At 38.5% G+C, this 12,667-nt stretch overlaps 1 protein-coding gene across 1 annotated transcript in view; it reads left to right on the top strand.

Moving 5' to 3' along the window:
- SLC35F1 (solute carrier family 35 member F1) overlaps positions 1-12,667 on the top strand; it is a 226,503-nt gene that overhangs the window by 208,214 nt on the left and 5,622 nt on the right. The window lies entirely within an intron of this gene.

Raw genomic sequence — 12,667 nt, 5'->3', positions numbered from 1 at the left:
ATACACCACCATATCTTCAATTTTTTATTTTTTTTTAATTCTCACCATATTGATATGTGTTATACAATTTTTATATTCAAAACTTTTCTAGCTGTCTGTTCTTATTTTGCCTTCTTCTTTAGCACAAGTAACAGGACTGTCTTTAGCCATTCTTTGTTATGGATACATGGACATCTGTGGTGCTAAAAAAATTCAGGACCACCTCTCTAGGTGCTCAGAGTTAGAACTTTTGTATAAATACAGGGGCATTTTTTATCAGGAGTATTTTTTTTTACATTTTAGCCTCAGCTATTTTGTTATGTGAACTTTTAGACTTACTACTTTTCCTTTGCAAGCCCTAGGTTGTCTTTAGTCATTCTAAGCAAATTAGGTTCTCACTAAATAATCTAAGCAGTTTATTTTATATTTTCCAGCAGCTAGAGCATGAATACCGATTGTGTTCTGGACTAGCAGGTTGAGTCACACTATACTATATCACTACCTAGCAAGCCAAACACAAATCAATTATATTAAGCCTTGGCAAATTCATTCATGACTTTATCCAAGATGCAGCTATAAAAATTCAGGATTTCTGGCTATAGTAACAATTCCCAATTGAAGAAAATACATGTATTTCATAATAAATCAGGGAAGTCAAGTATCTTGATTCAGAATCTCGGAGAGTATCTGTGACAAAGGACTTGGATACACAGATCAACATGATTTTCAAATCCTTCCAGGACCAGAAATCTGAAGTTATGCTAGTTGAAACCTCATTTGCTGATACTCAGTGATGTTTCTAAAAATTACTTTTCAATGCTAATTCTAGCAGCATTCATCCAATGGAAGAAAGCAGATGAAAGTCTTCTCATTATCAAGAATAAGCCATGAAGACTGGGGTTTTTCTGGATGGAGAAGAGAGGGTGAAGGTTGGGGAAAGGGGGTTCCAGGTTCTTTTTTTGCCAGTAAAGATCCTAAGCAGTGCCTGTGAATTTGGGATTTACATAGTCTTCACTGTGGTGAAAATTTGACCCTTGCTAGAAATATGTATTGAAGACTGTGATTTTTTTCTGCTGTCTTTGGTGTGCTACAGTTCATTTTTCTAAATTAGGAAAGCCTGCCACTCAAGGAATCATCTTTAAAAAAATACACGTTTTCATGCCTATGCAGATGAAACTTTATTTTTGACCTTGACTCTATATGCTTCAGGCAGTCCTGGATTTTGTTGGAGCAGGATGGATACAAAGTCTGTGGTTTGATGGCAGAAGTTAAATAAAAATGGTTTGGTTTGGGGGAGGATTGTTTATTACTTTGATTCTTATTTGGCAGCCATCCATAAACATCTGAGAGACTTCTCTGACCTAACTGAGAAAATACTTCAGTTTATATTCTCACCTTTTTTTTTTTAAACTTCCCTGAAAGTACAAGCTGAAGTCAGTAAGATCTTTGCTTGCACTTGTTAGGGAATTAACACCTACCTATTTTAAACTTCGACAGTGGTGTTGTCAGTGGTGCTGTCAGTGGTGCATCATTATTTCTAGTGAAGCAGGCAGTGCAGGCTAAAAAACTGTTTTTTGCACTATCACTTTCTCAGTCATACACTTAAAAGTATTTTTCTGATAAAATTTGGTATGCAAGCTGCTTGATCCATAAACTTTCTATTTTAATGGAATTTAATCACACAGGGCTTTTATCCTTGTGAATGCTTCTAAGTCTGTGATAATAATGAGGGTAAGGCATGTTGCTAGTTCTTTATGTCATTGATAATGTGCAAAAACCTATCTTCATGCTTCCCTTTCCAAAGCATTTAATTTCTTACAGTGAGAGTCCCTCTCAATACCTCTGCTCCCATGAAGCTGTACTGTCTACATGCCTTTCATCTAAGCAGCATTGTTTCCAAATTTATTTTCATTTATTTATTTCATTGGTTAGGTATTTGAATTTTCACCCCCAAATTATAGTCAACTAGAATACAGTTAAGTGTCTGTATTTAAAGGGCTGCCTTGAGATGGAAAGGAGTTAGGTGTGTCTTTGGTCACACAAATTCCTGTGACAGAAAGGGCCCCGTCCACTCACCCTTTTTGTGATGGTGCAGGATGGCATACAATAAAAAAGCTATGAAGTAAAATGACAGAAGAGAGTAGAAGCTGGAAAACTAAATGCCTCCCACCAAGATGTTGCACAGCCTGACAGATTTTTAACAACACAGCACAGATATGGCAGCTTTTTCAAAATACTGCATTTTTTAAAGGATGTCTTCTTTTGACAGTGCTATCTTGCAATAGATTCATTAGTTGCAAAGCATGAATAGTGAAACATGGATGCTCACTCCTTGGAAGTCGTCAAGAAGGGTGTAAATGATGTGGCATTCGTATTGCAGAAGTTATGATAAAAGCTTCGATTTAAAATTATTTTTTCAGACACTAACTCATCATAAATGTCAAGATTTTAGCTTGTTTTCAGTGCTTTTAGCTTTGGATTTTTTCATTTGGTCTCATTTTAAAAGAATGCACAGAGCAGAACTGATTTGAAGCTTCCTAGGAAAATGCATTTTTGTTGGAAATGCCTAATTATCAAAACAGAAATGCTAAGTGAACACATCTTGATCTTAGAACCCTCCAAAGCAAACACCACCACTACCCCCTTTTTATTGTGGGTAACTTCTGAATCACATCTTTCTGAGTGTCACACCTTCCTGCATACGTCAAGTGTTAAAATGTAAAATTTATGGAATTAGTGAAGAAATTATTAGGGAAACATTCAGAGATCTCTTAAGTAAACCACAAGAGTATATTGTGAAGTGTAATTGTTACAATCTGAAGGAAGTAAATAGCTTTTAACTCCTACCCAGTATGAGAGTTCAAACATATTAGGGGAACTCTTCCTGTTAAATTGGAATTAACTCTTGGATGATAAATCTTCAACAAAACCATATTGATTTTAATGGTGAATATTGGCTGGAAAAGGATGACAGCAATAAAGACGCACAATATCAAAGAACCAGAAAATGGACTGCAAACTGCAGAGAGAAAAAATATTGTAGCAAATTACTTTCTTTTGCTTTATCACAAGAAAAAGCACAGACAGAAAAAACATAATGAAGTCATCCTGTCTAAAGAGATGGATCTTACTGACGGCACACTTTTCTAAATGATGCTCAGTGAATATGAAAGCAAAGACCAAGAGGCTGTGTCGTAATTACTTGTGGAGGAAAAAAATCAGCATAAATGAAAACCTCAGCTTTTCCCAAGACAAGAATATTTTTGAAGACAAGGGATTACAATGAATGTGTTGAGTTACAAAGCTCAGCAATAATTTGCAACCCACAAGAGAAAGCAAAAAAAAATGAATGTCGTGAATTAGCAAGGCAGTAGTTGCATTCAAAAGCTTAAACAAGGCTCAGCTACTGAAAATCTACAAGATTTTTAAATTATGATTCTTTGAATTGGATGCTGTTTTCACCTTTGCATACGGAAACAAAGACTAGAAGTTCCTCAGAGATGTAGACAGAACCATCTTGGAAAAAAAATACTAAAGGTTAAATGCAATAATTTCATTGTAAATTTGGAGATTCATTATGGAATTGAGTAAACCTTATTTCAAGAAATGACCGGAAAAGAAGGTAGAATATTTAGGAAGTGTGCAAAGAATTATGTGTGGCCTACAAATTATGCCATGGTCTATGAGGAAGGAACATATGTAGAATCTGTTTTGGTATACAACTGGATTGCAGTGATTATTCCAGTTGTGTCTCCTACCAGCCAAATCAGTGAATGCTACAGACACACAGGGTTAAAACATCCTCATCAGCTTCTCTTTTCTACCAGAATGGGGGAGGAATGGATTAACACACAAACAAAATATCAGTTAGAAAACATCACTTGTACATGCTTTCAGTCTAAGCAGTGGAGTATTTTATTAGGTTCTAGAACATCTGCAAAAATCATCTTATTTTTGTCTAAACTCCCCCTACCCACTAAACTGGAAGCTTTCAAACCTGTGATATGGGATAGATGCTTGACATCAGCACTGCTGACAAGCAATTTTATTAGCTGGACTAAACTTCTGGAATTTTCCACCACCTTAACATGAGTTAAGTTTAGCAAGGAACACTGTTAAAAAGGCTTATAATGGATCTGAAGGAGTTTTTTAATAGCTTTAGTTTATAGTAATCTTAATTTTTTATCTTAAGGACAAGAGGATGACTTGTAGGGAAGAACTTCAGATGCAACTGGACAAACCATCTGTTGAAAAAAATGTTAGAAATGAACAGAAAAACAAGGAATCTCAAAAGAAAAGTAATACTGTACAGGTAAAAAAGGGAAAGAGTGAAGCCTAATTACTGTAAAAGATAAGTTAAGCTTGGCAATGAAGAAGAAAGTGAAATAATCAGCATAAAGTTCTTCTTACATGTTAAGAGAAGAAATAGTTTTGCTGTGCAAGGGCAGTGGAGGCCAAAACTAAACAAACTCTTGCTTGGCGCCAAAACAAAATTGAGACCTTCTGTCATATTCAGTAAGGATGAGAGTTAAATGTGAAGACAATGCACCATATTTCATAGAAATGGAAATTACTATGTCAGAAGTAGAAACAGAACACAATAATCTGAATACTTCAAATTTGATGTGGAGTAGAAAATAAAATCAAAAGTAGACATAATGGAGATAAATGGAAAATTGGATGAAATGGAAGCGGTTTCACAGAAGACAAATAATCCCACCTAAATCTGATGTCTGTCTGATAATTTAACAGATTTTTATAGGGAAAAGTCAAATGATAGATCTGCTGTGCAAGGCTTTTGAACAGTGCAGCACAGAAAATTATCAGTTAGGCTAAAGAACAAGATTAGTGATGTAAAGATTAGAAGGCAGGTGAGAAACTGGCTGATGGGGATAAAGGACAAGGCAGTGTGCTGAGAGAAACAGCATGCCTGAAGGAACTGGCTGATGGAGGTCCCAAAGAGTTGGTCTGAAGACCAATCTTGTGTAGTGACTGTAGTAATAGATTTGGCACCCTCAGTAGGAAGAAGAATTAGAATAATCAGGCAACTGGAACTGGCTGACATTGAGAAATGCTGTGAAGCACAAAGTGCGAGGCAGTGTCTGTGGCAACAGATGGGAAGAATTTGAGCACGGTTGTGACAAAGCTGTTTCCAAATGAGGCTGTCTAGGTATTTCTGGTATTTCTGGAGAAGTGCTAATGCCATAGGACAGGACAACTTACCATCTCAGGGACAGCACTTTTCTGGCTGCAGTTACAAGGATTTTTTTTCTGTCAGCTCAAGAGCACCAAACAGAGATTTTTCTCTTATGTGCTCCAAAGCCTTGACAGAGTAACTATGTGGCCCCTAACAATGTACTGAATATGCAGATCCCTAAAAAATCTTTATTGTATGTAACATAGCTTTGATGGGTTGGGAGGCACTTTGGAACCTTAGTATATATGAATTAATCTATAAATTCACAAGGAGAAAATGAGAATTATTTGATCTAATGATACAAGAATATACAGGTGGAAACTGAGAATGTATAGAAATAAGGTGGATTTTTTTTTTGGCTATCATAGCAGAGAGGTTCCAGGATTATTTCGAATAGGTTAGTGGGAAGTGAAAAAAGCCCTAATAATGCTTGCATGAGAAGATTTGCTAGACAGAATATGTGATCTGATTGTAAGCAGTAATGGGGGGTTGGATTTGACAGCTTAGGACATGCTCTCCATTCTGATTCCCTCGTGCCTTGAGAGTCGACTCAATTGAGAGCTCTTGGAGTCCCTGAAGTTTGGCCTCTCATTGCCAGCAGCAAATGTGTCACACTACAGAGAACCCTGACATGAAACAGCCGTGTCACACTCCCTCCACACAGCTGGCGTGGTCACTTGGTGTGGCAAGAGTAACTGGCAGCTGCAAAACCCTGGTTTCTCAGGGCAGGAGTGCTCCCCACTTGTATTGCCAGGAGAAAAGAACACCATTTGGGAAGGAATTTCTGCAGGAATGTATTGTTAGATTCAGCAGAAAAATATAAACAAAGAATCCAAGATGAATCAGTTATTACAAGTGTGGTTTTGAACACACTGGGCACAATTAGCCTCGTGTACAGTAATAGAGAATGAGTTACAGCAGACAGCTGCTACTATATTAAATACTTGCACACAAACCCAAAAAGACACATGGCAACTGGCAGCTGATAGAGCAAACCAACAAAGAATACTGAAAGGTAAAAGTGGGGAAGAAAAATTGATTTTATAAGTTTTTTTTGTTGTGCCCTTCCTTTTTGTATTAAGAACATCTGAAAGGATAGGTCCTTTACCACTTTGACAAGCAATTGATATAAAATAACCAGAAATGAGGCCTCCTTATGCCACAGTAAGGATGCTCACAGGAAATTAGAGCAATGTAATGGAAGTGTTTTAACTTCACATGAAAATCTCTTTCCTACATACATAAGATTAAAACAGATTGCAGGACTCATTCTACCTTGCACTTTTTAATTAGACAGACTGCTGGTACTGCAGGGGTTCTGAACACAGGCTCATTTTTTCTCCATGTCTGATATCAGAGGCAACAAAGGGAAACAGAAGAGAAAGCAGCACTCCCATCTCTCCTGGCACCCAGGAAAGGAAGATAAGCCATTTCACACAAATATTTTGCCCTATCAGGCATGTATTTAGAAAGGACAGGCTGTTGTTAACTTTTTCTAAGGATGCCCTTTGAGAAGCTTGAAATCATGCAGCTTTGTGCAAAATCAGTATTTGCCTTACTGCTGCCTGTGTCAAGCTCAGAGATTTTTCCCAAAATGCTATCAGTTTTCTCCATAAGTTTGTTTCATTCCACCAAAGAATTCCAGGAAATTTATTTAAAGTTTCCTAAATTTTAACGGAATTCCTGATGATAGTTATCCAGTAAACCCTCCTCATTCTTCTCCCCTGTAGATAACATCAGGATCTAAAAGGTAAGAAAGCTTAGAAGTTTCCCACTGACCACTGTTTTACCAATTAAATTGTGCCCACCAGCAAATATCATGCAAGAACTGAAAAGGAGGGTGCTGCTGTATGTCAGAAAGCACAAAATATGCATGGAGTTTACATGGAGTTAAACATGCAAGCAGAATCAAGATGAAGATACAGAAAATGTGTCATCTGATTCCTTGTCATCATAGTTTCTATGCAATATTTGCAATTCAGCATAAGCCATAGTAATGGACAGCATTTCATCAGAGTTAGATCATATTGAGGGTGCAAGCAAGCATCAAGAATTGAGAAGTATGGCCTTTCTGCCATGCATGAAATGACAGGAGAAACTTGCTTTGGCTTCTTTGTTTTCACCAAATGGCAATGAGGGCAGTGTCAGGTTTTCACTGTCATTCAGACAAATCAGAAACTTCTTGCCTTGGGTTCTGCTGGCATGAGTGATGTGTTGAGACAAACCTCCTTCATTCAATGATGATCAAAGATGTGGAGGAGCTAGCTACACTCTTCACTTTTCGTCCCAGCTGTGCTCAGAGGGCAAGATAGGACTTTAAGTCATCACTTAAAACTTTATCCTCATGGTTTGTCTAAGAAATAGCTGGAAGTCATTCAAGTATGAAAATAATGCAGTCCTGCTGGTAGTGGACAGAATTGCTGTCCAGAAGTTATCATAATTACTGAAGTTGTCCAGCATCCCATGGTGCCCTTCTCAGCAAGAGAAACAACATTTCTGTTCAGACATTCCAGCTTCTGCAGCTGGTGAGTAGAGAAGACACTCTAAACCATACCTCAGTAGTTTGGGTCCTTTTGGTGATTTCTTAAGAACTTAGAGATCTGGCAGGACACATAAAGGTTCAGATGGATTTGTTTTCTCTGCTTCAATGCAGTCTGGAAAACTCACAGCAGCCCTTCTGGTGTATGGTGCCATTTGGGGTTATAAAATGCGCTGTTTCACTGTTGGAGGTTGCTTCAGTTTTGGTTGTCGAGCAGATCAAGCTCTGAATCCCAAAGAGGTATCTTCCTCGTAGGCTGGGACAAAAATAGACAGCAATAGTTCAAGTCACAATGCTGATCCAAGACAGACTCAGCCAGATCCTCGTGGGTGTGATCCAAGGCAGTCACCAAAGAGCACTGTGAGCTATGACTAGGATGCTGGCTCCTGTTGCTATTAATAAAGTAATACAGCTGTACCATCCAGCCATGCACATGAAAGCACTGTGTGAATTCCTAGTTCTCAGAGCCCTCAGCCTTCTGGTGCTGCTGCTGGCTGGAGAGTGTGTGTATCCCACAGTGCAACTTCTGCGCTTGGTCACGGAGAGCTTGGTTTGCTATATTGGAGGCAAAAACAGAAAATTGGGGAAAGACGCTCAGCCTCTCGATCAATTTATCAAACAGAGTGGAAATGTCTGTTTGCTATATTAAAGATAATGAGAGAAATTTGGTTTAATTCCCTTCACTCAGCCTGCTCAGGTATTCATGTGTGAAATTACCCAGGGGAAAAAGCCATAAGTCAGTGAAAGAACACCTATTGGCCTTAGCTTTGATGGGCTGTGCAGCGTATGCTACAAACTGAATTAGTCTGGAAAGCAGAGTTCACTGCACTGCACAGACCCACTGATGGGAAAGAAGAAGGTGGTGGGAACTGCCTGTCTGGAGAGCATGGATGGTGCCAGCAGAAATATGGAACTAGATTAATTTCACTTGATATGTACATTTTTACCCCTCTTCATCCGTGTGATTCTGAGGAGGTTACTTTTCTCTGAGATTTAAAACTTGAATTAATAGACCTGATTTCTTTATTCATTTATGCAAAGATGTGAGGAACTGCCAGATGAGGTAGAGAAAAAGGTAGTTATTCCATTTCGTACTTTAGCACTGAATATGTGAAACATGACAATTATAAATCTTCTGTTAGTAATTTAACAAAAAAACCTTTTTAAAGATTTGAAAAGCACAGTTGGGTTGCCATAGGCTAGGAGCTGGGGTTCATACTACTTACCAAGAGATTCAGTATGTGGCTTCTGTTTTGAAATACAAATGGTCTGCTGAAGTGCTGCAGCTCAAATAGTCTGCTCCTGCAACTATTTCCAGTTCAATGGACTGAGTAAAACAGAATTTGCATTTTCATAACCGTTGTAATAATGTTCAGGATCATTATCATGATGGCTGAGCGAAAACCCAAAGTTAGCAAATCGTTGAAGTTCTTTGTCTGCGTGGCCTTTTCTGCAGACTCACATCTGTCTCATTTTGTCACTTTGGATACTGTTTTGCCATGGTGTCAGTGGTAACATGGACATGGACATCTGTGGCAGCCAGAACTACTTGTCTGCAGGTTCCCTGGGCAGGACACAGTCAGCACAGCCTTTCCTAGATGTGATTTTTCCATGTCGTTTCTTTGGGCTTTTTCTTCTAAATTCATGACCAGTGTACTGAAGAATGACTTGCTGTCTCCAGACCAAGGCATGAATCTACTACCTTCTAAACAGTTTCCTTTCTAATTTTTTCTTCTACTGTTACTGTCTAATCAGTGATCAAGACAATGAAATCAGATGCACCCATTTCCCCATTAAGAAGCTTCCTTTTCTCCCACCTTTCCAAGTGGATTACTTTAAAGCATAACAGTCTCAAGAGGAAATAGTAGAAGTGTTTTACCCATTGTGATTTAAGGATATATGAAAGACAAGTTTCACATGGACAGACAGTAAAAAGTAGAGGATAAAAACTGGTAGGGAGTAAATTTTGAAAGTTATAATAGTTTATTCTGGATATTTAAAAATACTAAGTTTTCAGATTCCTTTATACTTTATTTTAGGAGCCTTGCTTGACTTACTTGTAATTTTGATTGGCTTGCAACAAAAATGTTATAGATATAAGCTAAATTTGTTTTGTAAACTTCATCTACACTTGTATGTAGCGCTGCAGATATATTTGAGTTCCTTTCTTTTTTAACATCAAAGACTTTGTGCATAGATAACAGAAAGAGTAATTTCACCTTGTATTTGCTGTAATCAGCTGCACCTTGCTGCTGCAGTGGCTTTCCTGGTGGGGTTCTGCAGCTGGACGTACTGGAGTGAGGCCACCATTGCTGCAGCCAAGCCACCAGCTTCCATAAGCTCATCTGCTGAACCTGTACTGGTTCCTAATGAACCTAGTGAACAACTCAGATAAATACCAGAAATGTCCACTCACCAGAATCACTGCTTGTTTTGATAGGCTGATCAAATCTTGTTATTTGGTTATGTTTGTCTAGGTTTTGCTTTGTGTGTCTTATCTTCAGATTGACAGGCACCAAAGACGTGCCTTTCACATGCTGAAAGGTAATGTTAGTTTAATGTAGGCCATTTTCACCACCGGTACTAAATGGTGTCTAGAGAAGGTTTTTTTGTGTGTTTTCATAATTTTTTAACATTTATGAATATCCTTATATGTTCTACATTGAATACTATTGATTGGGGAAGCATTTATAGACATGCAGATGTCAGAGCAGAGCAGATATGGATATTTAAACAGCAGATATGCTGTTTAAAAAGCTTTGGCCGATACTTTTCATGTCAGCCATGAAATCTGAAATGTTGTAAGGCGCTTTCCCTGCAAAGCAGATCTCTGCCTTCTCCTCAGAGGATCCCTATTCCCCATTTTTATTCTGTAAACTCATCTTTATTCAGTAACCAAGTGTTATTATCTCTTTAAAATTGGTAAGAAACTGGGGATCATCTAAATCATTGTGATTCACAAAATAAATTCACAGGTTGAAAATCAAATCCAGGGACTTAAGAGTTTTAGATCATTGACCCCACCACAAAGTCATCTGGTGTCTCAAATAAGCTCCATGGATAAGCAAGTTTATATACATGTGTGCCTATATGTGTAGATATTAAATCCATAGCAAACTGTTTAATGATACAGAAACATGAGTTGACTTGTAGTCTGTTTAGGGTGTGTGACACTCATTAGCTAATCTGAGCTAACCAGTTTCCCTTGACCATGTTACTCTTTGAACAACTCACAGTTATCCTGCACAGAATGGAGAGAAGGATTTGGAGAGGCATACAAATCTGGATATTTTAAAAATATTTTTTCTTAAAGGAAATATATTTCTATAGAAAAAGATAATTCAGTAAAATGAAGCACAATATCATTCTCAAGCAGCTTTTTAGGCAGAGAGGAATTACACACTTCCCAAGAATCTACAGTTTGGTACTGCAGTTGCGTAGAAAGTGGCAATGAAAAGTGCTCTTCCCTCACTTCATTTCTTAGGAATTGCTCTTTCTGCTGGTTTTGAATGTGTTTCTTTTTCCTGTCTATTAATAGCAAATCTCAGTAGATGAGGTTTGCAGATCAAGATTAAAAAAACCTCTAAAACCTACATAGCAATCGAGTGTGCCTGGAAATCTTATCTTCCATAAATTTCAGCTGGAATTTCAGCTGCAGTGTGAGTAGCATAGTACAGTGATGAATAAATCTTGTATTTGGGGAACTAAGTCTGCATCTTTCCATTGCACTGATGGATTCACTGCTGTTTTAATAGGAGGAAAATGCCCATTTGTTTCAAAGGGGTTTGGATGAGTCTGACAGAGAAGTGACAAAAAAACAGATTTGCCATATACTTCAGTATATATTCCTATATTAACCTCACTGACTACCCTTCTACTTCAGTGTTGCAGAGAGCTGCTGCACAAATGAATTCAGCCTGAACCTTGTTTCTAAGGAAGGTAAAAAGGAAGGAATTGTCATAGGACTGTCAGAGTGCAGGTCTCTTTGAACTAGCTGTGCATAGATACCAAAGACAAATGTTTCACAGACCTTTGTTTAGATTTCTCCAAGCTATGCCCAAACCCTTTCTCCCAGACTGGAGAGCTGCCACAAGGGAGGACACTACCATGGAAAGAATATTATCAGCCAAAAGAACCCACTGGCAGGAAGCCCCTGAGAGAGGAAATAGCTGTATGGCCAGGAGGAGGGGGATATGATAGAGATGGAGCCATGAACCAAAGCAAAAATAAATGTATTTTGTCTGGGCAGCTCCTAGAACAAGAAAAAAAGCACATTTAGCTGCTGGAAGCCCCACAGATTCCTCACAGCAGGGCACAAGGCAATCACAGATCTGGCTGGCACTCTGGCTATGTAGTGGGCCAAGCCAATTGGCTGGCTGGGGTGAGAAATTCAAGCATAAGGTGGGAATGAGGGACAGTGGGAAACTAGGGATGGGAAACTAGATGCATTTGGCTCCTGAGATTTGCTTGAGCTTAGTCAACTTCACTGCTGCCAAGTGATACTTGAGTTCAAATACAAAGAGAAAGAGGGGAAGAAAGTGCTGAGAACAAAATTGTACTGAAAATGGAAGGGGAAAAATCAACCAGAAGTTTCTTTGGAATTATTGACTTGTGTTTGATTGCCACGTGGGGGAGACCTAGGCTTAAACAGACCTATCAGAGCTGTGTCTCCTGGAAGGATTCCTTCAGCAGACACAGGGTGAGGCTCGACAGTGTCTCTGTGACTGGTGGGACCGCTGGGTGGTTTCATCAAATTGTACTGCCAGACAACAGGTGAGGGTGACATACATGTTAAAGAACAATTAAAAGCTGATGATAAGCAAAACTCACCCTACCCTCTGATCCTTCTGAGATACTTTAAAATCTTTCCCCATTTTGGTATTTTCCCTGTTAAACATGCATACTGGATATGCGAAACACACACAGATGTACCACCACAGGTTATATGACCA

This window comes from Parus major, chromosome 3 (genome assembly GCF_001522545.3).
Source record: "Parus major isolate Abel chromosome 3, Parus_major1.1, whole genome shotgun sequence".
Classification (NCBI taxonomy): Eukaryota; Metazoa; Chordata; class Aves; order Passeriformes; family Paridae; genus Parus; species Parus major.
This window is presented reverse-complemented; position numbering and strand designations above follow the sequence as displayed.